Source organism: Oryx dammah, unplaced genomic scaffold (assembly GCF_014754425.2).
Source record: "Oryx dammah isolate SB20612 unplaced genomic scaffold, SCBI_Odam_1.1 HiC_scaffold_23, whole genome shotgun sequence".
NCBI classification, from domain to species: domain Eukaryota; kingdom Metazoa; phylum Chordata; class Mammalia; order Artiodactyla; family Bovidae; genus Oryx; species Oryx dammah.
In genome coordinates this window covers 89,252,394-89,279,707 of record NW_024070207.1, presented here as the reverse complement: position 1 = coordinate 89,279,707, position 27,314 = coordinate 89,252,394, and the positions used below count along the sequence as shown (strand labels likewise).

The window sequence follows — 27,314 nt, the reverse complement described above, 5'->3', positions numbered from 1 at the left end:
TCCCCAATGTGATAGTATTAGAAGGTGGGACCTTTGGGAGGTAGTCAGGTCATGTGTGTAGAGCCTTGAGCAAGGAGATTAGTGCCCTTATAAAAGTGACCCTACAAAGCTCCCTAATCCCCTTCCACCATGTGAGGACACAGCAAACAAGGAAGCAGACCTTCATCAGACACCAAATCTGCCAATGGCTTGATCTTGGATTTCTCAGCCTCTAGAACTGTAAGAAGTAAGAAATTGATTTCTTACATATGTATAGCTGAGTCACTTCACTGTACAGCAGAAATTAACATAACATTAAACCAACTATATATCAATAAAATTTAAATATACATATACTATATACATATGGAATAAATTTATTCTGTTTATAAACCACACGGTCTATGGTATTGTTATAGCAGCCCAGACAGACTAGGACAGATGTGTAAGTTTAGTAATGTCACAGGAAATGAGGTAAATATACAAAAACAAATTGTATTTTATATATTTAGATAGTAGAATTGGAAACCAATATTAAAAAGACCAATTTCAGGACTTCCCTGGTGGCACAGTGGTTAAGACTTTGCATGCCAATGCATGGGACATGGGTTTGATCCCTGGTCCAGGAAGATTCCACATGCTGTGAAGCAACTAGGCTCATGTACTACAACTGCTGAGCCTGCATTCTCGAGCCCATAAGCCACAGCTACTGAAGCCCATATGCCCTTAAGCCCACATGCTGCAACTACTGAAGCCTGCATGCCAAGAGCCTGTAGAGCCTGTGCTCCATAATGAGAAGCCACCACAATGAGAAGCCTGCAGACCAAAACAAATAGTACCTGCTCCTCACAACTAGGAAAAGCTTGTGCAGACAAGGACCCAGAGCAGCCAAAAACAATAAATAAAAATGATAAAAACATAGGTATTTTTATAAAAAGACCAGTTGCAATAGCACTGATAAAATATAAAATTTTTGGAATAAATTTAACAAAATATAGACAAGATCACTACTCTTGCAAAGAGTGAATCATTGCTGAGAAAAAATTTTAAAGCCCTAAAGGAAATATCTATACCATGTTCATGCATCAAAAAAAACTCAACATTGTTAACATAACAATTCTCCCCAAATATATCTACAGATTTTATGAAACCTCAATCAAAATTCCACTTGGTTGTTTTGTAGAAAACAAAAAAGATGATTCTAAAAGTTGTATGGAAATGCAAAGGATATAAAGTAACCAAATAAGATTTGAAGAAGAATAAAGTTGATGGACAAAATCTACTGATTTTAAGTCTTACAATAAAGCTTCTGTTCTCAAGACACAGTGGTACTGACATGAAGATAGAATATACTTAACAGAAAAGAATAGAAATAGACCCACACATGCATGGTTAATTGATTGTCTAAAATGTGGACAATGTAATGAAATAGGGATAAAATAGGCTTCTCAGCAAATGGTGCTCAAATAGTTGGAAATCTACAAGGAAAAAGAATTGATATCTTTACTACAAGCCATATATAAAAATTAACTTGAAAAGGATCACAAACCTAAATACAAAAGCTAAAATTATGAATATTCTGCAAGGAAATACAACAAAAATATTTTCCTAACTGTAGGGTAGGCAAAGATTTCTTCAATAAGCCATTAAAAGTACAGTAATTTAAAAAGGAAAATGTATAAATCAGATGTTACAATTAAAAATGTTCTTTCAACAATAATACTCTTAAGAAAACGAAAAGGCATGCAACAGAGTCAGACTGCGATAAAATATTAGCAAAACAGGTATCTAATAAAAGATATATACCCAGAATATATAAAGAACTCTTAAAACTCAATAATGAGAAGACAAATAAAAATGAGCAAAAGATAAATATTTAACCAAAAAATATATATGAATGGCAGATAAACACATGAAAATAAAGTCAACATCTTTAGTCATTAGAAAAGTACAATTTAAAACCATAAAGAAATACTACTGTCAGTGTAACCATAATGAAATAAAACCCATAAGTGTAGCTGAAATTAAAAAAGGACTGCCAACTTTAAGGGTTAGCAAGGATATAAAGCTAATGTAACTCATAAATTGTAAAATTAAAAATACAACTACCCTGCTTATTTAACTTACATGCAGAGTACATCATGAGAAACGTTGGGCTGGAAGAAGCACAAGCTGGAATCAAGATTGCCTGGAGAAATATCAATAACCTCAGATATGCAGATGACACCACCCTTATGGCAGAAAGTGAAGAGGAACTAAAAAGCCTGTTGATGAAAGTGAAAGAGGAGAGTGAAAAAGTTGGCTTACAGCTCAACATTCAGAAAACGAAGATCATGGCATCTGGTCCCATCACTTCATGGGAAATAGATGGGGAAACAGTGGAAACAGTGTCAGACTTTATTTTGGGGGGCTCCAAAATCACTGCAGATGGTGACTGCAGCCATGAAATTAAAAGACGCTTACTCCTTGGAAGGAAAGTTATGACCAAACTAGATAGCATATTCAAAAGCAGAGACATTACTTTGCTAACAACAGTGCGTCTAGTCAAGGCTATGGTTTTTCCAGTGGTCATGTATGGATGTGAGAGTTGTACTGTGAAGAAAGCTGAGCACTGAAGAATTGATGCTTTTGAACTGTGGTATTGGAGAAGACTCTTGAGAGTCCCTTGGACTGCAGGGAGAGCCAACCAGTCCATTCTGAAGAAATCAGTCCTGGGTGTTCTTCAGAAGGAATGATGCTAAAGATGAAACTCCAGTACTTTGGCCACCTCATGCAAAGAGTTGACTCATTGGAAAAGACTCTGATGCTGGGAGGGATTGGGGTCAGGAGGAGAAGGGGACGACAGGGGATGAGAAGGCTGGATGGCATCACCGACTCAATGGACATGAGTTTGAGTCAACTCCGGGAGTTGGTGATGGACAGGGAGGCCTGGCGTGCTGCAGTTCATGGGGATGCAAAGAGTTGCACACAACTGAGCGACTGAACTGAACTGAACTGAATACATTACTCACTTATTTAGTTTGTATTCTGTAGCTGGGATTGAATATCATGTGTATATATTCATCGAGCTATCCTATCCTTCTGTCTTTTGTTGCCTGTGTCTCACAACGCTTAACATTCCAGCAGAAGAGTCTTATTGTTTTTCTTAACTTGCAGTTGAACAGGGAAATTCTACTGGAATGTATCACACAGTAAGCAAGAGGAAAGTCTCTCAAAAATCGTACTTGAGTATCTTAATTGAACCTTCAACTGTTTCTGGGAAATATATTATTGTGTATGTGCAAACAACTCTGCTATAATCTTCAAATGTTCTTAGCCTTTTTCGCATTCTTTAAACCTCAGAGCCCTCATCGCCATTACTTCCTTTACTTCACTTAGGAGAAAGTCTGGTCTACTGCTAAAACTGTTCACAAATTTGCAAAACCATTTTAATTGAATTCACTCTATTTCTTCTGTTCTTCAATTATAATAAAGGCTGTGTCTCTCATACTAATGCCAAATCCTTCTCCAATCCTTTGAATGCTCCCTCTTCCAATTATATCTTGTTTATTGAAATAAAAAATGTACTCAAGGATTCAACATTGAAAAAAAAATACAACTACCTAAGACTTATAGCTATTTTCCCAAGAGAAAAGAAAATATATATCCATACAAAGGTTGAATATTCATAAAACTGTTTATAATGGTAAAAAAACTGACAAGAACTCAAATGTCCATCTATAAGTAAATGGATAAATGTGTGATATTCATACAATAGAATACTACTCAGCAATATGGAGGAACAAATTACATATACATGCAAAAAAGCTTAACTCACAGGGCTACATATTGCATAATTCTATTTACATAAATCTTTAGGAAGGGCAACACGATGTACAGTGATAGAAAGCAGATCAGTGTGTGCCTTGTGTATGTGACAAAGATAGGAATTGACTTAAGAGAAGTACAAGGGGGATTTTGGAGGTAATAGGTTTTATGGGTTTCCCTGGTGGCTCAGACAGTAAAGAATCTGCCTGCAATGAAGAAGATCCGGGTTCAATCCCTGGGTTGGGAAGATCCCCTGGAGAAAGGAATGGCAACCCACTCCAGTGTTCTTGCTTGGAGAATTCCACAGACAGAGGAGTCTGGTGGGCTACAGTCCATGGGGTCTCAGAGTAGGAAACAACTGAGCAACTTACACACATACACAGTGTGTGTGTATTCAACACAGAATACTTTGTATCTTGATTGTAATGGTTGTTAATGATTATATACATTTATCAAAATTCTTCAAACTATATAATTAAGATGGCTTCATTTTAACATATGTAAATTAGACCTCATTAAAGGTGACTAAAAAAATCAGTGTAATTCACCACATTAACTAAACGAAGAAGACAAAAATTAGATAACCATCTCAATAAATGTAGAAAAAGCATTTGATAAAATTCACTATCTATTCATCATAAAAAAATTCTTTACCACCTTGGAAGAGAAGTAAACTGTCTTAAAAGATGCCCACTCTACAAAGAAACTAAATGTTGAAATCTTTCCCTCTGATACTAAGACAAGGATGACCTCTATCTACTCTTCTATTTAACACTGTACTACATGTCCTAGCCAGTACAATTAGTAAAAAACATAAGAAGTGTAAAGATTATAAAGAAAATTTATTCACAGATATATTTGTATGTATAGAAAACTTCAAAAGAATCTAGTTAATTTGGGGATTAACAACTAAGTTTAGCAAAGTTGCTGGATACAAAGCAAAAACAAAACAAAAAACACTGCATTTTTATATACTAGCAATGATCCACTACAAAGTGAAATTTTAAGATGCCACTTATAATAGCCTCACAAAAGATCAGTTACCTCTGAATCTAATATATGATATACCAGAGGTCTATGTGGAAAACTATGAAACACTCTAAGAAAGTAAAGAAGACCTGAACCAATGGAGAAATTCCAATATTCATGTATCAGAAGATTCAGTAAAGTATAAATGTCAATTCTCCCCAAACTGCCTAACTACAATTTCAATTAAAATCCTAAACTGTTTGTCAAAATTTACAATGGATTCTGAAATTGTATAGTGCAAATGTGAAATGCCTAAAACAAATATCTTAAGCAATATCAAAGAACAACTCTAGTGGATATCAAAACTTACATAGCTTAGTAAAAAATGACAATGTGGTAAGGGAAAGATTTTAACCAGGTACACAAAACCCAGCAACTATTATGAAAGAAAAGATTTATAGATTGAATAACATAAAAGATTTTTGTTTGAACCATTGAAAAAATGAAAGAGAAACCAGAGTAAAATACATTTGTAATAAAATAACAAAAAACTCACATCCAGGATACATGAAGAACTCGTACAAGTCAACAACTCAACCCAACATAAAAATGAGCACGATTTGAACTTGTACCTTACCAAAATGGAGGTATAAATGGCCAATGAACATATAAAAATCTGCTCTCATTAATCATCATGTTAAATGCACCATAAATACCACTAAATACCTAGCAGAGTGGTTAAAATTAAGACTTACAATACTGTGTTGATGAGTATGTGGAGCAATCTAAATTCCCACACATGGTTGGTTGAAATGTAAAGTCTAACAATCACCGCATAACCCTGGCATTATCTATTAAAGCTGACTTATCCAAACTCCACGACCTAACACTTCTATTCCTAAGTATTCTCCAATAGAATGAGTGTACAGGTGCCATCAGGCTGTATGTAAATAAAAGAACATTCATAGCAATGAAAATGAACAAACTACATCTACATGAAGCATGGTTAATCTCACACTTTTTGAGAAAAATAAGTCAAACACAAAAGATTATGTGCTTAAAATTCCATTTATAGAAACTTCATTAGCAAGCAAAACTAAGCTATACCTTTAGATTTTAGGATATGTTTCCTTTGGGGAGGGGAAGGGATGGTGAGTGGGATGGACATATTGGAACAGTGTTTCTGAGGTACTGGCAATATTCCATTTCTTGACCTGGGTGACGGTTACACACATCTGTTCAAGGAGTTGTTCACTTATTTTATGTGCATTTTCCCATAAGCATGCTGTATTTCAGAATTAAAAAAATTTTTAATGGGAAAAGATATGAATAGGAAATTTATATTAAACTCTCAAAACTCAAATGCATATGAAAAGATGTTCATAATCATTAGTAACTAGAGAAATGCAAACTGAAACATGATCACTTTACACCTTTCAGCCTGGCAAAATATCTCCAGTGAATCAATTTTTGGCAGGGATAGGCATAGAACGTCTCATTCATTGATGTAGGGAGCAGAATCATCAGGCCATTCTGAGGGGTATGTTGTATGTACATGTGTGTGTGTGTCTGTCTATGTATCTATTATGATCAAACAACTCCACTCACTATATATTCCAAATAATTTCCTACACAGATCCACAAGGAGACATGTATTAGAATGTTTATTATGTTATTTGTAGTGACAAGAAATTGGTTCCCATTTGGGGTCCATTACTGGAAATGGTATAGATATGTGCTAGTTACAACATATTAAGAGTGTTATACAGAATTAGAAGCAACAAATTTGATAGCAAAGTGGACTGACTTTAAAAACATAGTGCTTAATTTAAAAAAGAAACAGAATGAGCTATAATATAGTACCACTCATGTAAATTAAAAATACCAGAATGCCAGAAAAGATATATTTTCAAGAATATATACAAATTAAATGATGTGTATTAAACATAGTTAACTTTGGGTGGGGAGTGAAGGAAAATGGGAGTACAGGATGGTGATAAAAGGAGATTTTTTTAAAGCAGGCAAGAAAAAATGCAAATAGCCAGGATCAGACACCAACTTAACCAAATTATCAAAGTTAACATCACCAGTAGTGGGACAAATTGACATAATGTGCCTTCTGATATGGTGCACCAAGGACACAATGTCACTTGTGTAGTATTCCTGCCAAGCACACATCAGAACTATCAGAAAAATCCAAATTGAGGGACCATCTACAAAATAACAGGCTTGTACTCTTCAAAAGTGGCAAAGCCATGAAAGACAAAGGGGAGGCTGAGCAAGTGTCCTGGGTTAAAGGAAACTAGAGACAGGACAACTAATCACGGCATCTTAGACTGGATCTTGAACCAGAAATAGGACAATGATGAGACAAATTATGAAAGCTGAATAAGGTGTCTTTGATTATTTTATCATATTGATGTTATTTTACTGATTTTTGTAACTGTAGTTACATGAGATATTAACACTTGGGAAATTGAAAAGGAGTGTCTATATTTTTGAGATTTAATTTACATACCATAAAACTCATCCTTTTAAAGTATACAATTCAGTAGTCTTCAGTATATTTACAAAGTTGTGCAACCATTACTTGGACATTAATTCAAGAACAGTTTCATCACTCCAAAGATAAATCCTCTACCCATTAGAAGTCACTCCCATGCCCTTCTTCCCCTAGCCCCTGGCAACCATTCACCTACTGTCCTTCTCTCTAAACTTCCCTATTCTAGAAATTTCATACATTGGATTCATACAATATTCAGCTTTTTTTTTTTGAGGGGGGCTTCTTTCACTTAGTGTAATGTTTTCAAGTTTCATTCAATATTGTAGCAGCTATCAATACTTCATTTCTTTTTATGGCTGAATAATATTCCATTGTATGGATAGACCACCACCTTTTGTTGATCCATTCATCAGTTGATGGGCATTTGGGTTGTTCCCATCTTTTGGCTATTATGAATAGGAATAGTGCTGCCATCAACATGTATTTATGTAAATACCTGTCTTCAATTCTGCATATGTACCTAGGAGTGGACATGCTTGGTCATATGTATGGTGACTGTTTTAACTTTTTTGAGGAACTGTGAACTTTTCCAAAACAGTGGCACCATTTTAAACTCCCACCAGTACTGTCTTTACATTTTTTAGGCTTTCTTAAAGTGTGAAATTGTTTCAAAACGGAAAGTTAAAAAATAATCATATAAGTGGGTGCTATGCCTTCTCTAGGAAGAGCCAACATACCAATATCCATCCTTTCTTGGGTCCCAGAGTAAAAGCTGAGAAAAAATGAGAAAACAAGTTCTTGGTTATTTACACTTTTATTCCTGCTTTGGGGATCAATTTGATACTGGTCCATCAAACTTGAGAGGGAAATGAAAACTTAACCATGTAACTAAGGAGTTCTTCTTCACAACAGGCTCCACTGTCAACATTTTCTTGTTTAAGGATAGTCAGAAGGACTCAGAACACCACACGTATAAGAGTGAAGAGAGGAGAAAGAAAACTATCTCCTTGACAATTTAATAAACATAATCATGTGTCCCAGAGACTTTTCTCACTCTTCAAAGCCTGTCAAGTAGTTCAAGCAGAATGATTTTCTTTTAGCAGGGCACAAAGGCCAGTGACTTAGGTACAAAATAGACAATGGATTGGAAGTCAAAAGATACACAAACATACACTATATTTTAAAAGCTCCAAGTCATTGACTTTATTTTTACTGATTCAGCACAGGGTGAAAAAAATACATTATATCATTACAATTGACTATTACATACAGATATTTATCTTCATGTTCCTTATATTCATTTTCTGCTTTAAATCTGTTAACTTGTATTCATTTAAAACTCATATTTTCTTACTAAAAGTCTCCAGTTCATCTAACCAAGGGTTTATAATATCTCCTTTAAAATTTATATTCCTTTATTACTGAGAATTTAATGGTTTAGATTGATCTATTTTTTAACACTGAGAGATTTAAATTTATTTACCAGGAACAGACAAACAAAACATAATGGAAAAAAGTTTTCCAGAAGCTATTTCCAACATTCTTTTCTTCTTTTTCTCCTGAAAACTGGTGGTTTATCTTTACAAGTTCTTTTTCATTCCATAAGAAAGCTGTTCTTCCGGTTTCATAAGAGATGGTAAATAATGGCAAAAAAACAGAAACAAAAAACCCACTTTAGAGTTCATGTCAGGGAGCAAATGATGGGGTGCGATGTTGGGGCAGAGACATACAGATTCTGGTGAGACTGAAAGTCATTCAAAAAAATTACGGGGCTGTGGAAAAAGAACAAAAAGAAACTGGGCTCCTGCTGGTGGTTAAGAAGCCAAAATGAGGAGGAATGGTGAGGTAGCAGAGCAGAGGGATGAAGCCCATAAAGGGTATGCCTTCTGATAGTAAGTAGGAATAGAAATCAAATAATACTACTAATAACATGTAGGTGACCAATCCTTGAGAGCTGAGGCAGAGAAAAGGGTAGCATTTCACCTGGTCTCTGGTTCACTGAGCTTCCCAGGCTGATGTGTGACCATCTTGGTGAAATCATAACAAAATCATGTTTTGCTAAAATGATCAGCTTTCATGGGGTCCTTTCACTGCACTCTGTCCAATGATTAAGCCCAGTGGTTTATGTTGCCTGCAAAAGTTATTCCAAAACAGTATAGGTGAAGCTTTGATGAAAACAGCCACGAAGAACGTGTTTCCAGGTAGCCTGAAACCCAGCAGACAATGTAGCTGTTGCTCAACAAACACAGAAATCTACATTGTATGCCAGGTTCATGCCCTAGACCTGGATGTTGGGCCTGTAAGACTTCCCACATATGATTTCAATAGAACTGCCTGCTGCATTCAAGATTTCTGGCATTTATCTTCTCTAACAAAGGGAAAAGACAACCACAAGTCACAAATGCACTGCTGAGATGTATCTACTACAGGTGAAACTTTCTTAAAATTACCATGTTATTTTGAGAATGTCATTTACAAGTCAAGAGAGGAAATGGATGGATGGATGGATAATCTAGATGGATAGGTAAGATAGGTAGTAGGTAGATGGATGATAGATAGATTGATTTATAACCAAATGCTTGATAGATAGTCTTGTGACCGAATGATGGAAGCACATGGGAGAGAGAGAAAAAAAGATATATAAACAATCTATGGATAAACTATCCAGACTCCTCCTCTTTGTGGTGTTGAATTTCAATAGACCTTATCATTCATTAAAGCTTGATGGTTCCCACACTCCAGCTAATAAGGGAAGACTTACCAGTCACCCCAGAACTTAACTCTGTGTGTATACATATGTATAAATCAAGGTAAATCTTTATTATTGAGGACTTCTCAAAAATCTCACTCAGGACACAGTAACTGAAGGTAGAAGATGCCATCAGAGACCCAGTAGCCAGATGTAGCTACTGATTACAAAAGACAGGATCTACACTGGCTACTGAGCCATTGAGGGTACCTACACATTCCAGCAGCTAGATGATATGCAGCCTTCGGGGTGGGGCTCTGTGGAAGGAAAGAGAAGACATCAGTCCTGGAAAATTATGTGGAAATGGTATCAGGAGGTTTCAATTACATATTTTCTTTATTGGCAGTCTGACTGACACTAATTCCACGCATGCAATTTAACAGTCTCTAGGTTTATTTACTTACTCAACATATACTGAGTGATATTGAAGAGAGTGCCAGATAGTCTCTTGGGTGTTAGAGAGTCAGCAACAAACAAAATACAAGATGAAACTTCCTGCCCTTTTAGAGCAGCCATGATTGCTTGTGAGAAAAATCTACACTTGATTATGTGGCACGTTTTTGCAGTAAAATGTATGTGTGTGTGTATAAATGCAAAATATTTACATATATAAAATGGAAAAAATATATATGCATATATGAAAAACAAATGAATTAATAAACAAAAACTCAATCCATTTCATTGTGGCCTTGGAGAATTTTCATTTGCCTTATACCACTTTAATATAGCAACGATACACATACATACAATAAATTGCAGGAAAAATCATATCATTTCCTCTATATAGCATGATAGTTATTTCCACCAAACACCTAAAACACCAATGAAAACTGCAAAGAAGATACGTTACAAAGTATTTGAAGGAGCAGCTCACTAGTATGTCAATTCCCAGCTTTCTTCCCATAATGAAAGAGTTACTCAGTTGTGTACAATTCTTTGTGACCCCATGGACTGTAGCCAGGCTCCTCTGTCCATGGGATTTCCCAGGTAAGAATACTGGAGTGGGTAGCCATCCCTTTCTCCAAGGGATCTTCTCGACCCAGGGATTGAACCCAGGTCTCCTGCACTGCAGGCAGATTCTTAACCATCTGAGCCACCAGAGAAGCCCCTCCTCCAATAATACCATGTAGGTTTAAACAGTTAGAGGATAAGTGTCCTCCTCATTGATTGATTGATTCATTCATTCATTCACCCCAGAAATGCCTACTCATTAATTTCTTCCAGGCACTGAGGATGTGACAACTGAACCAAGACCCTGCATTCATGGAACTGAGAGCTGAATATTTAGGGTTGGGAAAGACAAAAAAGAAACTCAACAGGTATGGATGATCATTTCCATAAAGTAAAGCAACAGAGCAAAGAGGAATGTTCAGAACATAGTCACAGAAAACCTCACTGCAGGTATGACATTTGAGCACATTCTTGAAAGAAAACTGTGTACACACCTGCAGTGAAATAACATCACAGAGAGAGGCAAGATTCAGAACAAAGGCCCTAAAGTGGGAAGAAGCCTGGTGTCTTGGAGAAGGTGTTCTTATATCAGCATAGGACCACTGTAGCCAATTACTGTTTCTGACTTTTGGATTTTTGTAGAAAGTAAATAACTATGCAGCTTTGGTCCAAGTACATGTTTTAGAATCTGACCTTCTTATGAATTTAAAATGCTTTGGCTATCACTTGGAAAAGATTTAGGAAAGTTATCATCAGCTGGAAGAAAGGCTATACTTAGAACTTTACATTAGTACAATTTGAGTGGACATGCCCCTGGATGCAAATATTTATTGCCTAAAAAAGGTAGCTTTAAAAATATGTTAGGCAACATTGTAAATCAACTCTACTCCAATATAAAATAAAAATAAAAAATGTGTTAGGTATAAGATGACTGGTTTTCTGAGAGCTCTAAATATGTCAGTTTCAAGGGAATGATTTAACTATATAATCACAGATGTCTAATTTTAAGAGCAAACCCACTTGCCAAGTTATAATGATAGTGTTTCACCAGGTGGTTAGCTCTTAGGAAAGAAGGATGGAATTTATAAAGTGAAGTAGGTTTTTGTTTTGATTGTTTTGTTTTCTTTTTAAATAAATTAAAACAACTCCATCTATGAAGTATATTTTGTCATTACCTAAAAAGCCAGGGCATACATACCAAAGTAAGAAAAAAAAATTGCTTGTATGAGTTTGGCTGAATCCTACCTTCAATATAAAATAAAGCATTTATAGAACACACAAACTTACATTTCATAAACCACTAAAACTAAATGTTCATAACTATCTTTATGAATAAGAAGACTAACAGTTAAAGTGAGGCAAGGGTTTAGTTTGGTTAGTTTTAGCACCAAAATTCAAAGGATTATCTTTTATAAATTTTGGTGTATATTTAGATTAGAAGAATGGTATTTTTAATTCCCAAAGCTCACACTATTCTCCAAATCTTCCTAAGTCTAAAGAACTATAAAGTTAAGACGGTCTTTTCCCTCAACTTTTAAGTTTATCTGGGTAATACAAAAAGGAAAAACTGTAGATAAAATTTTATGGAAGGCTACTCTATAGATTAGAAATGAAGTGAAGTGAAGTCACTCAGTTTGCGAACCCATTGTCTGCAGGCTGCCAGGCTTTTCTGTCCATGGGATTTTCCAGGCCAGAATACTCGAGTGGGTTGCCATTTCCTTCTCCAGGGGATCTTCCCAACCCAGGGATTGAACCAGGATCTCCCACACTGAAGGCAGACGCTTTACTGTCTGAGCCACCAGGGAAGCTCTATAGATTAGTGTCAACCACTAACCAATAATACACATTTTAAAGATTATTAAAATACAGGGACTGGAATATATAAGGAATATACTATAGCATAGACTATCAACCAATAATACATTTTATAAGTTTATAAATAAGTCAAACTAATAATGGCAAATTATACAATTCTATTATCTAACAATTAAGACAACTAAACCCCAGGGATGAGTAACAGAACTATAACCAAGTTAGTCACTGTTCAAGTCCTATTCACAGTGCAAAAAAATAAAACAAAGACAATCATAAACAACAACCTATCCATCTTGGCTGAAGACCATTTATTTGAGGTACACATAATGGGAAAGAGAGTTAAAAGGGAGGAAAAGATTATTAAAAGTTAAGCCTGCCACCTGCTGTTGGAAAGCCTGCCTGGAACAGGGATAAAGACCATTTCTTGAAATGTTAACCTAGGATTTGAGACCGGGGGCAACCTATAAATCCAATCAAGAGGTAGACACCCACTGATGTTTAACACCAAGCTGACATTCTCATCCAAGTTTCCCTGGACATGAATGAAATGTTGCTTCATGGGTTATTCAACGAAAAGAAGAGCAGACTTCCCTGTTTTTTGAGGGATTATCTGGATGATTCTACTTTGCCTCCCCAAAGTATCCCTAAGTTTACAAATTATAATTTGGGGAAAGAAATTTTGACCCCAAGCACTATATGTACAGGTAGTAAATGAAGAGGGATGAACAATTTTATAGCACTGCTAGAATATTAGCTTTACCAAGTCAAAAACTGTAAAGTTTGGCTCTAAGTTTGGCGGGGACCAATCCTCATCCATGATTTTTCATATATTTTAGCACATGCACTAACAGCTTTTTGGAACTAAATAGGAAGATAGTCAATTACTACAGCATATTTATGGATTTGACAAAGCACACTCCAGTATGTTACTCGAACAGAGTTTACTTCAAAAGTAAACAAAAATCGCTTCCCATGGAGTAGATCCCATGGTAAGTGTTCTTACCACACATACATTTAAAAAAGACAGAAGGAAGCTATGTTAGGTGTTAGATACGCCTCTTACCTGGATTGTGGTGATGGTAATGGGTGTTTGCATATGTAAACTCATCAAGCTGCATGCATTACATATGTGTGGTTCTCTGTATATCAATGAAGCTGTTTACAAAAAACAAACAAACTGCCTCCCACGTGGTTAAGAACAAAAAGTCAAATTAACTCTAACTGTAACTCAGGAAAGAAAGGCACAGGGTGAAACTACGCCTGAGGAAAATCCCAACCTTTTAAATACAGGTGTCTAATTAAAGTATGTTTTTGTGAACTCGAATTCCTTTTGGGTTACATTTGAGGATTGAAGCCAGGGTCTCACCATAACCAGCATATGGTTGCAGCCCGTCCAAGTCTTACATACCTGAGGTCTTGTGACTACATTGACCAAAAACATTTAGACCAGCTGATGGTCATTTGATTTTCATATCTCTTATTTAGTAAATTGCTCAGCAGGTCAACTTGGAGATTGCAGTGAACATTTTCTGATGTTCCTGCTCAAGACATAAAAAAATTCCCTGCCAGATAATTCTAGTCTGAACAGGCTTGTTTTGGCATGAGATCCTAAAACAAGCTTCTAAAGACGAAACCACTCACAGCCCATAAAGACAGACTCAGACGAGTTTTTTAAAAATAATATTTAGCAATTAGGCACATGCCTTTAATCCTTCTCAACGAAAACCAAATTCTTTTAAACAACCATTCGATGAAAACATGAATCACTTTACTCATTAGCAGCACTCAGAGAAAAAGAATAGTTTTCACCAAAGTAACTGCCTTTTTAAGGACAAGTTCCAGAAATTAATTGCTCTAAATCCATGTGCAAATATCTCTCTCTTTGTCACTCTCCCTCTCTTTGAAAGAAACTTCTAAACTCTCTTCATACAATTGGTGGTAGGGTGCAATAATGGTGAGGAATTCTTATAGCTTAAACAGAAAAAGAAGTTAAATAATTTGCACCCTATCAATGGTAAGTTAAAAAAACAGTATCGAAGTAAGGTGACTGTTTTCTGAACCTGTAAATAATAGAGAAAAGTTCTCTTGTTTTTCAGAATCCCTGACATAGACTTTTAATCATAATTAACCCATCACTTCTATACCATTACTGGAGTCTTCCTAAATTTGCCCTCATTTCTAAGCCTTGTGCTATTTTATAAAGGCATCAACATCACATATACCTAATAATTCATTTATAATCAAATCTCCACCAAGCCTCTGCTTTCACCGTTATACAGAACTCCTTTTGCCACGAAAGTTCTCATGGCACAAAATTCTTCATTTGGTCTTCCTTGACTCTTCCCATCAAGTTTCACTCAGTTCAGATGGAGTAAGGAGAAGCAAATCCCTGACCTCTGCATACTGCTTGCCCAGCTCCTCTTCTCCTTCTGCTGGGCCCAGCTCAAAGAGATTCTCGAAGAGTCTAGAATTCTAAAAGGCTTTCCTGGAGTTTTCTGCAAAGTTAGCTACATGTTCCTCAGGGCCAGCTCCCTCATCGCTGTCTGTGTCTCAGGCAGAAACACAAGCCAAATGGTTCCTTATTTATTTAGAAATATGTCTCCTCATTAGAATATGAGTTCTATGAGGGTAATACTTCTGAGATTCTGATGCCAGCAGATGCACTGGCTCATAGTCATCTTTCAATAAATATTTGTCAAAGAAATCTGAGTGAAATGTCTGGCACCTGTACTGATGCACTTCAAAAAACAAAATAATCAAAAAACAAAGGGGGACCATCTCCATTTCAGGAAAATTCTTTTATTTCTTTATCCTTTAAACATCATTCACTTCCTAGCTTAGTTTTATGGTACTTTTCTATAATATCTGTGGGTGCCTATAGGATCTAGCTCTTTGTAAAGGAGGATATTTTCTGAGAGAAGTGTGAACTAGTGAAGGGTGTACCTCAAGGTGCAAGTTTCTATACAATCCCTTGTGTTTGTGTTAGCTGCTCAGTTGGGTCTGACTCTTGTAACACTGGACAGGGTCCTCTGTCCATGGAATTCTCCAGGCAAGAATACTGGAGTGGGTTGCCGGTCCCTTCTCCAGAGGATCTTCCCCACCCAGGGATCAAACCCAGGTCTCCTGTATTGCAGGCAGATTCTTTACCATCTGAGCCACCAGAGAAGCCACAATCCCTTGTAGCACAAGGAGAATAACCTTGTAGCACAGAAAAGTCCTTGGGGCTCAGGAATGCTATTCTGTCTTCATTCCATAGGACAAGCAAACTCTGATGAAATGGAAAAATTGAGACAATTGAATAGGTAATGGCAGAGGATGGGAAAAGAGGATAGAAGGAAGAACAAAGGGAACATCCAGAGGTTGCAATTTCTTTTGCTTATGATGGCTATGAAATGAAGTATACCGTTAGCAAATGAAGCCTCTTTCAAAAATCATACATGTCTATCAGCAGCTAACACTGAGCTTTAATTATTATGAGGTGTATGGTGGCACGTTGATTTTTAAAATTATGTGCTTTGTATAAATGGTTCATACCACAAAGGAAGAGAAGGGGAGACTATTAGATAAGTGTGAAGATGTGGAAGGGCTAATACAAATGATTAGAAAATGGTGGAGTGCAACTAGAAATTATCACGCTAAGTGAAGTCAGTCAGAAAAAGATAAAAACCATATGATATCATTTATATGTGGAATCTAAAATATGACACAAATGAACCTATCTATGAAACAGAAACAGACTCACAGACATAGAGAACAGGGGGAGAGGGGAACAGATAGACTGGGAGTTTGGGATTAGCAGATGCAAACTATTATACATAGAATGCATAAACAACAAGGTCCTACTGTGTAGCACAGGGAACTATACTCAATATCCTGAGATAAACCATAATGGAAAGGAGTATTAAAAAGAATGTATATATGTATAACTGAGTCACTTTGCTGTATAGCAGAAATTAACAAAATACTATAAATCAGTTATACTTCAATTAGAAAAAACAAATTAAAAAATATTTTAAAAAATCTAATGTGTTGACCAAAAAAAAAAAAAGAAAGAAAGAAAATAGTGGAAGACTAAATGTAGCATATATCACACTGATACTATCTAATGACCAAGCAGCTACAACACCCAGGAGACATTCAGCAAAAAAGAACAGGAAGAAAATGTGAATGCTACTTGTGCAACAAAGAGAAAATGGGAATGTGCAGATGTATAAAGACTGCTCTTATATGTGTTAAATAAAGGAAAAGGGAGTAATGGGCTATTTTCAAACTTCTAGAGAAGGGAAGAAAGATAGCTGTATAAAGTCCAAACCTACACATCAAGTATTTGCTCAGAGTGGTCACCACCCAGTGGATGTGTGACCAGTTTCTCCAACTAGTGGTTAGGAAACCAAAAGTGCTTCAGTGGTAATAAGTCAGTACAAACAAAGGGCCTATAAAAGTCTTGCTGACAACATTTTTTTCTCCCCCATTCTTCTCTTCTTATCAGTTGATGCTCCATGAAGGGTTTTTGTCAGGGCCTTTGACAGTATTGTAGAGCAAATGAAGGTGTTCAGAGAAACACTGTTGATCTAATTAAAAGTCAGATCAAAAAAATAACTGAGGAAAATATCAACAGATCAAGCTCTCAGATTACAATTGGAGTTGGATTTTTGAGATGGTTACAGAAACAGTCTGGAGCGGAAGAAGGCCAAAGGATACCAAAGAAGGAGGGCCACTGAGAGGAAACAGACACAGAGGAAAGATGTAGGTCAATACAGCTAAAAGATGGGTAAAGGAGAAGCCCAGCACTGACCTACAACACTGAGATTCCAGTCAATGGGACAACAGCTTCATAGGCATCCTTGAAGAACTAGGTAGAAGAGGAAGTTTATCAGATGGAGAAAACCGGAAGGATTCAGGAGAAGTGACTCTCAGGCGTTTTTCTTTTTTTTTTTTAAAAAAAAAAAGAAAGAAAAGGTGAGCATCTGGAGTCCAAGAGAAAGGGAAGATTATTTATAGGCCTGGGCAAAGTCAAGCAATGACGGAAGGAAGTCTTTCTTCCTGTGTCGGGTGGAGAGAGCAACAGTGGCAAACTTTATCGCTAGGTTGAAAGGGGAAATAACAGAAACAAAACTACTGTTTATATTGATGGTAAGTAACGCAGGGGAAATCTGGTTCCTTTTTCTATGAGTGGAGAAAGAGACCAGGAGAGGCACTTAGCACTGAAGGATAGTATAGCCTTGAAAGGACTGGCTCAAAGAGGACAAGAGAATGTGTGTATGTCGTGGGGTATGGGGGGCATGGTAATCTGGGTGAGTATAGGTGGCGATGTGCTATAGAAGTCATTTTCAGTCCAAAAGGAATAGCAAAGGCCTCTCATTTAGAGAAGAGGCGGTGTGAAAGGAGTTCAGAAATGAAGGGCAACCCTTGAGGTCTAATGAGAACACACTAGATGCAACATGGCAATTCTAAAAGAGTGGTCAACCTCAGAGTCCAATGAGCAATCCAAACCACAAGCCCAAGCTTTCCTGGAGTATCTAGCCTGTGGCTATATATCCTATGGACATGTTGTTTAGTCACTAAGTTGTGTCCAACTATTTTGCGACCCCATGGACTGTAGCCCGTCAGGTTCCTCTGTCTGTGGGGTTCTCCAGGCAAGAACACTGGAGTGGGTTGCCATTCCCTTCTCCAGGGGATATTCCTGACCCAGGGATCGAACCCTCATCTCCTGCACTGCAGGCGGGTTCTTTACCACTGAGCCACCTGAGAAGCACCACATACATAGTACAAGCCAGAAATGAACCCCATTTACTTGTTCCCTTTCCTGACTCCATGTCCCTAGCCCCATGTTCGTTCTCCTGCCTCCCATTCTTTGCTGGTAGGCCATAGCATTGAACTCATTCAAATTTCTCGCTGACAATTGCTATTCATTCTGACACTCTCTTTTAAGTCCTAGTCTGATTATTGAACGTTCTATAGTCTGGGGAACATGGGGAACAAACTGTAAAAGAACACATCCATACCACGATAATCTTTTTCATGCTGATAATTAAACTCATCCTACTACTGGGAACACTAAAAGTTAATGCAAACCCTATGCTGATAGAAGAGAATTGTTAGGTACATATATCACCACTTTTCTTTCCTGTGTGCTCCTATGGAAGCCAGGATGGGCCACGGAATTAGCGACTGAATAAATGGAGGGACTTAAAAGGGCAGAATCTAGAGGATTTGGTGGAAAAAATTAAAACAAAAAGGTATTTCCTTGATTGAGTTTCATTATTAGACGAAAACTTACAGTCTTTGTGTGCTCTTTTATCTCCAGTTTTTCTAAGGTTAAATGAACCTCAATGAATTTTAAAATCATGAATAGAAAATTGAGAAGCTGGAATTCTCGAGACTCAGTCAAGAAAACATGTCTATGTTTTGTTTTAGATATGCCAGTAGGGACAGTCAGAAAACTCTTAAGAAAATTGTCATTTTACCAATATATCAAATAACAGGTTACAAAACAGCATTACTCAAAGTGTATTCTTTGGAGTATTAAACCAAGAGATGATTCACAAAAAACCCCACAGTTCTTGGAATCAGATTTGGGAAATGTTGATGTACCATATGCCCCTTCTTGAAGTTTCGACACAAACACGAAAGGTTCTGAAAAGTCCTACCAGAAAGGAACTTATTTAGTGTTGTTCAACCCAGTTTTCAACCCAGTTTTCCTGAATTTATTGGACCACAGAACTTTTTCCTGATCTCCTGAAAATCTGTTTTGTGAAATGCCATCCAAGACAGTACTAAAGCCTATATTGGTTGCCTCACAGTTTATCACTGGCTTCCCCAGAGGCTCAGCAGTAAAGAATCTGCCTACAATGCAGGAGACGTGGGTTCAATCCTTGGGTTGGGAAGATACCCTGGAGGAGGGTATAGCACCCACCCCAGTATTCTTGCCTGGGAAATCCCATGGGCAGAGAACCTAGTGGGCTACAGTCCATGGGGCTGCAAAGAGTCAGACACGACTGAAGCGACTGAGCATGCATGCACACAGTTTACCACTTACTCTGGGGAGAAGTCTGTCAAGAATTGTGCCAAGGCAGCTGCTCCCAAACCAGGAATATGAAAAGGAAGAGGGATATTGAAGAGAGAGGGCCACAGAAAGTTACAGAGAGCAAGTAGATACGTCAGTCAATACAAACAAGGGGAAAGGGGGTACCAGGCATGGGCCAACCTTCCTGGCTAAGTAAACCCTCATGTGCTCTGCTTAGTCGCTCTGTCGTGTCCAACTCTTTGTGACCCCATGGACTGTAGCCTGCCTGCCTTTAGCTCTGTATTGTTTCCTTTCAAAGCTACCAGTTTCTGTGGCTGGGACAAAAAGAATGCTTTTTGAGACCTTGGAAAGAAGAATTTAAAATTAAAGTAATCCAGTGTACCAGATTTCATTTATTATGAAACCTGGCAATCTGGATGGAAGGCATGGTGCAAATAAAGGAATTATGCTCTCGTGTTTCCCTGATAGTTTTACAAAGCCACTTGCTCAGTACTGTGCCCTCAGTAATCAGGCCAGATGAAGGCAATCACGTAGTAAATGTCAACACCCGCTGTGTGTACAGTACTGTCTGACTATCACAGCTCTTTCACATCTGAGTCTTTGACTCTTATAACAACCTTGTGAGGCCAGTGATTGTGTTATCATCTATAGACAGGGAAACAGGATTAGATGGGATCACAGCCATGAACACCTCATATACAAATAGATGGGACTCTCCTAACTGCCTGACAAATTGATGAGCAAAAAGTCCTGGCCAAATACTCAAAGACATGAGTTTGGGGAAGCAGCAAAGTGCCACGGGGAGAATGGTGACCTCGGCCTAAGAAGATGGGGGTTCTGTGATCCAGGTAAACAGCTTGGTTTCACTGGGTCTCAGTATGGCTCCAAAGCAAATGGGGATAATACTTATCCTACCTATAATGGGATCATTGAGATGATCCCAAAAAATGAAATTTATGAAAGTACTTTACAGATTTTCATGCATGATGCAGACAGAAGAGATTTTATGCTTCTCACAAAGGTAAAATATGAAGGTAGCACTTTCCTGTCTTCGCAATCTGAACCCTACTTCTGATGCTTTAGCCCTCATCATAAAGTGAGTGCTACAGTACTTGTGTTTAAGTCCAAATGCTGATAAACCAAACATGCAGCTGTCCCCACAGGGCTGGACCAGATACCTTCTGAACCACTTATTTCAATACCTTGTAAACAGGAGGAGCTAAAGTGATGACAACTATTATGTTCACAGTTTAACTTTGGTTTTTCATCTGTACTAAAAGGTTATATTTCTATACCCAAATCATTAAAACTTAATCAGTATTTTTTCCTCCTAAGAGATGCCAAGTTTTTATTTTACCAAGTAAGTGGCATCTTTAAATCCCGCCATGAAGATTGCTCTTTTTAATTGAGGAAGAATTAGCACACAATAAACTGCACATATTTAAAGCATACAATTTGATAAGTTTTGGCATATGTCTACACTCATGAAATGATCTCCACCATCAAGAGACTGAAATTATCCACCAGCCTCAAAGTTTCCTTGTGTCCTTTTGTAATGACTCCCACTTGCCCCCACCAACTCCCCCACTCCAAGCAACCACTGATCTGCTTTGTCATTAGAGACTGCTTTGCACGTTCTTGAATTTTATATACATGGAATTTTGCAGTATGTACTTCCTTGGAGGCTCTGCTTTTCTCATTTCTCATTCTACTTTTCTCTTATGAGGTCACCTGTGTTGTTCACTATATCAATAGCTCACTTCTTTTCATTATTGAGTATAATCTACCATATTGATATACCACAATTTGTTGATCCATTCATCTGTTGTTTCCAGTTTTATCCATTATTTATAAAACTGCTGTAAACATTCATGTGCAAGTCTTCATAGAGACATATTCTTTATTTTCTCTATGAGTGGAATATCTGGATGGAATGGTAGGTGTATGTTTAACCTTTTAAGAAACTATCAAACTGTCTTCTAAGACTTTTGTACATTTCTACATTTTGACCTACATGTATTATGAGGATTCTAGATCCTCCAAAACCTTGCCAACACTCGGTATGATCACCTTTTTAACTGCAGCCATTCAAACAGGTGTGTAGAATCTCATTTTCTTCTTCATTTGCAAGTTCCCAATGACTAATGCTGAAACTCCAATACTTTGGCCACCTGATGTGAAAAGCTGACTCATTTGAAAAGACCCTGATGCTGTGAAAGGCGGGAGGAGAAGGGGATGACAGAGGATGAGATAGTTGGATGGCATCACCAACTCAATGGACATGAGTTTGGGTAAACTCTGGGAGTTGGTGATGGACAGGGAGGCCTGGCGTGCTGCGGTTCATGCAGTTGCAAAGAGTCGGACATGACTGAGTGACTGAACTGAACTGAACTGAATAACTAATGCAACATTTCATGCAATGACTAATGAACATTTCATGCAAAGATGGGCTCAACAAAGGACAGAAATGGTATGGACCTAACAGAAGCAGAAGATATTAAGAGAGGTGGCAAGAATACACAGAAGAACTGTACAAAAAAGAGCTTCATGACCCAGATAATCACGATGGTGCGATCACTCACCTAGAGCCAGACATCCTGGAATGTGAAGTCAAGTGGGCCTTACAAAGCATCACTACAAACAAAGCTAGTGGAGGTGATGGAATTCCAGTGGAGCTCTTTCAAATCCTGAAAGATGATGCTGTGAAAGTGCTGCACTCAATATGCCAGCAAATTTGGAAAACTCAGCAGTGGCCACAGGACTGGAAAAGGTCAGTTTTCATTCCAATCTCAAAGAAAGGCAATGCAAAAGAATGTTCAAACTACCACACAATTGCACTCATCTCACATGAGTAAAGTAAAGTAAAGCTCAAAATTCTCCAAGCTAGGTTTCAGCAATATGTGAACCATGAACTTCCAGATGTTCAAGCTGGTTTTAGAAAAGGCAGAGGAACCAGAGATCAAATTGCCAACATCTGCTAGATCATCAAAAAAGCAAGAGAGTTCCAGAAAAACATCTCTTTCTGCTTTATTGACTATGCCAAAGACTCTGACTGTGTAGATCACAATAAACTGTGTGTGGAAAATTCTGAAAGAGATGGGACTATCAGACCACCTGACCTGCCTCTTGAGAAATGTGTATGCAAGTCAGGAAGCAACAGTTAGAACTGGACATGGAACAACAGACTGGTTTCAAGTAGGAAAAAGAGTACGTCAGGGCTGTATATTGTCACTGTGCTTATTTAACTTATATGCAGAGTACATCATGAGAAATGCTGGGCTGGAGGAAGCACAAGCTGGAATCAAGATTGCTTGGAGAAATATCAATAACTTCAGATATGTAGATGACACCATCCTTATGACAGAAAGTGAAGAAGAACTAAAGAGCCTCTTGATGAAAGTGAAAGAGGAGAGTGAAAAGTTGGCTTAAAGCTCAACATTCAGAAAACGAAGATCATGGCATCCGGTCCCATCACTTCATGGCAAATAGATGGGGAAACAGTGGAAACAATGGCTGACTTTACTTTTGGGGGCTCCAAAATCACTGCAGATGGTGATTGAAACCATGAAATTAAAATAAAAGTCGCTTACTCCTTGGAAGTAAAGTTACGACCAACCGAGATAGCATATTAAAAAGCAGAGACATTACTTTGTCAACAAAGGTCTGTCTAGTCAAGGCTTTGGTTTTTCCAGTAGTCATGTTGGATGTAAGTGTTGGACTATAAAGAAAGCTGAGTGCTGAAGAATTGATGCTTTTGAACTGTGGTGTTGGAGAAGACTCTTGAGAGTCCCATGGACTGCAAGGAGATGCAACCAGTCCATCCTAAAGGATATCAGTCCTGGGTGTTCATTGGAAGGACTGATGTTGAAGCTAAAACTCCAGTACTTTGGCCACCTGATGCAAAGAGCTGATTCATTGGAAAAGACCCTGATGCTGGGAATGATTGAGGGCAGGAGGAGAAGGGGACAACAGAAGATGAGATGGTTGGATGGCATCACCGACTCAATGGACATGAGTTTGGGTAAACTCCAGGAGTTGGTGATGGACAGGGAGGCCTGGCGTGCTGTGGTTCATGGGGCTGCAAAGAGCTGGACACGACTGAGCAACTGAACCAAACTGAACTGAATGACTAATGCACGAAGGTAGCATGGCCGAACAGTTTAAAGTGCTGGATTTAGGCTCCAGTCCCTTAGGAGGTTATTTTTTTGGGCTTCCCTCATGGCTCAGTTGGTAAAGAATCTGCCTTCAATGTGGGAGACCAGGGTTCAACTCTGGGTTGGGAAGATCCCCTGGAGGAGGGCATGGCAACCCACTCCAGTATTCTTGCCTGGAGAATCCCATGGACAGAGAAGCCTTGGCAGACTACAGTCCATGGGGTTGCTAAGAGTCAGACATGACTGAGTGACTAAGCACAGCACAATGACTAATGATGCTGAACATCTTTTCATGTGCTATTTGTCATTTTTGTATCTTCTTAAGTAAAGTGTTTGTTCGAGCCATTTGCCCATTTTTTGTGTTGTTTCCTTATTATTAAAAACTCCAGTTTTTTTTTTTAAAACAGTTGGTACAAGATTGGTAACTAAGAATTCAATCAAAATTTTACATAATTCATGGGTACCCAAGAGGGTAAAAACTTCACAATGATTACTTCCTAAAGCCTATGCTGAAGTAAAACATTCTCTAAATGTTAGGGCAAACTTGAAATTCTTCTAAAGCTTGAAAAGAACTTAATTATTCTTTTAATCAGTATTGCTGCTAAGTCTACACCGGTTCAACTTAGTAAAAAAAAAAAAACTGCATTTCCATGTACTCTACTAGTACCCAAACCATCTTAGTTAGTTCTTCCTTTGTACATTAGCTGAAAATCACCAAATTTTGTCTTGAAGCCACATTTCATATTTTGTACTAATTATGTTCTAATATCTTAAGATTCTACTTTTCAGAAATTATGTTTTTATGTCAAATGTGTGCCTACATTCAAAAAGTGACAAAGGCCAAAACCTCTGTCACCCTATGCCAGCAGCCACAGCTAAAATGTGATTTGCAAGCATGAAGATGAATTCTCCTTTAAGGTCTGTAGAATAGGCTAGATTTGAGGGCTGCTACGGGCTTTCCTTTGAGGAAAAGCAAGCCCAGTTCTGCTGTGCAGGGCATCGGTTCGCAGCTCAATTGTTACAGTTGATGTGGGTTTCCTTTTAGATGCCTGGAAAATGACTCTGCTGACCACATCCACCTTCTGAAATACTTTTTGAGAACTTGTAACCAAACTGCAGGAACTGACTCATTTTGCAGTGCCCAGCTACCACACAATCGTACCAGAATAGACTCCAGTCAAAAGCAGAAATAGGGAGGTCTCAGAACACAGGCAACAAATTGTCTCTTTACATGGGGGGAGAGAGGGGGAAATCCCAGGGCACATGGGATGAAATGGCTCAAGCCCTAGGAGACCATCAAGATGTGACCAGCCTGAGGGGAAAGACTAAACAGAACACATGACTTCGTGGACAATATAGGTGTTACCCTCAAAGCTTAAAGTCAGAGGCTGGTGAAAAAAGGACCTGAATGTCTAGCTCTCTATAGTGCACCTAGAAAGTAGATTCAGTTAAGAGAGATATGTGCGGGAGAATCTGCAGGAAGATAGTGTCTTGAGTGCCCATTCTGGAATTCCTTGCTCAGGAAGTTAGGAGCCTGCCCTCGTCTCTAAGTAGATGAGCAGGAATGGAATCCTAGCAGGGATGCCAGAAAAAAGTCAGGCCAGGGCCCAAGGACACCAGCGCTTAGGACCAGAGATTTGCTGGTACTCCAAGGTTCCCCTCCATCCTTCATTATTTATTTCTACTTCTTTCTCTCTCAGCTTCCAATGTGGTCCATCCAACTGGGTCAGCTTCCTTGTGATCTGCGAATTCTCACTCCCTCTCTCAGTGCAGTTCTTACTTAAGGGGCAGGATGGAAAGGAGCACACTAGGCCCTCCTCCACAAAACACGCTATGTTCCCAAATTACTGACTTCTCCTCCCCACAAGGGAAACTGTCATTCTCTCAGTCAGTTTAAGCCAGAGGCAGTAAGGAAATCCAGTCCAGTTGAACTAAACTATAAATGACAAAAGCAGTAACTCTTTCCTATAGGTGGGTCCTTGGCTACAAAAATACGAATGATAACCTAGATGCATAACTAACAAGTAGGGCTAGGGGATAAAATTTAGATGTGAAATCTCAGGTGGTGTAAAATAAGATAAACCTGGACAATACCTCCAAATAGCTACCAAGTGCATCTGCTAAGCCCTGGGAGTTATCAGGCCTGGTTACATGGTCCAATGTTGATAAGGTGACCTCTATATATACTTTATGTCTCATCTCACTTCACGCCTCTTAACATATACAGTCCCAGAAAAGAGAAATTGTGTCTATCTTATGCAAAAGGTAGAATTTTAGTATCAGATGATGAAAATAAAAGAATGACAAGGGGATGCAACTCATTTGTAGCAGTCAACACTATTTTAAAGAAACTACAAGTGTTTTTAACACAAATTTAAAGAAAAAATGTAGACAGAATCCCCTTCTACTCAACTAGTCAACTGGTATGATTTTCCCACAATCCCTTTCTGTCTCCAATTGTAAAATGAACATGTGTGACATGACTTTTTAACCTATGTCAAACGGTAAATTTTCATACAGATTTCTAAGAGGTAAACTATCAATTGGTTGAACTCAAAACTAGGAGCTATATAAATCACTTTGAACATAGAATTAATTAAAAACCACACAGTTCAAAAGTCTAAACTATTTATCACTGAGTGCAAAATCAGCAAAGATAGGTCCCTTGGAAAAGTGAGTTTGGGCTAAGTGTAAATGGAATTGAAACATCTCACTGCTAGAAAACTGAGTACTCCATGCCTCTGAGGAATAGATGTGACAGGAAAAAATTACCCACTTTTGGATCTTTAGCTGATAAGGAGTTGATAGCTCAACTTTATCTTCCTTTACCAAGGTTTTCATATCATCATAATTTAAATGACGAAAGTAGCATTTCCCAAAAGAGTGCCCTACACAACCTCTACACACTCTGGTTATGAGGCACAATGGGCTAGACTCTCCAGGATCTTTACAGAACTCACCTGTCCCTTTGGAACACCATCTTCCTTCTCTTCAGTTACCATTTTCTATCTTTAGCTTCCCAAGTGGCTCAGTGGTAAAGAATCCACCTGCCAAGCAGGAGATGTGGGTTCAATTCCTGGGTCAGGAAGATGCCCTGGAGAAGAGAATGGCAACCCACTCCAGTATTCTTGCCTGGGAAACTCATGGACAGAGGAGCCTCGTGGGCTATCATCCATGGCGTCCCAGAGTCAGACACGACTCAGCAACTAAACAACAAGAACAACTTTCTCGCAGCTTCGTACTACGGCAACGGGGCCCTATGTGATCTGCAACTTACTACCTCCCACTCCTCATCTACTACTTTCCCCCTTGCTTGCTGTTCCACACTGACCTCTTTATTGTCCTTTGAACACACCAAGC

The 27,314-nt window shown here is 38.1% G+C and overlaps 1 long non-coding RNA gene across 2 annotated transcripts in view; it reads right to left on the bottom strand.

The window, feature by feature from the left end:
• Positions 1 to 8,818: 8,818 nt before the first annotated feature.
• LOC120882231 overlaps positions 8,819 to 27,314 on the bottom strand; it is a 30,435-nt gene continuing 11,939 nt past the window's right edge. For both annotated transcript variants that reach the window (XR_005725453.1, XR_005725454.1), the window contains 2 exons: positions 10,222 to 10,264; positions 8,819 to 9,389 (listed from right to left, as the gene is read on the bottom strand). This is a non-coding gene — a long non-coding RNA (uncharacterized LOC120882231). The remainder of the gene's footprint in view (positions 9,390 to 10,221; positions 10,265 to 27,314) is intronic.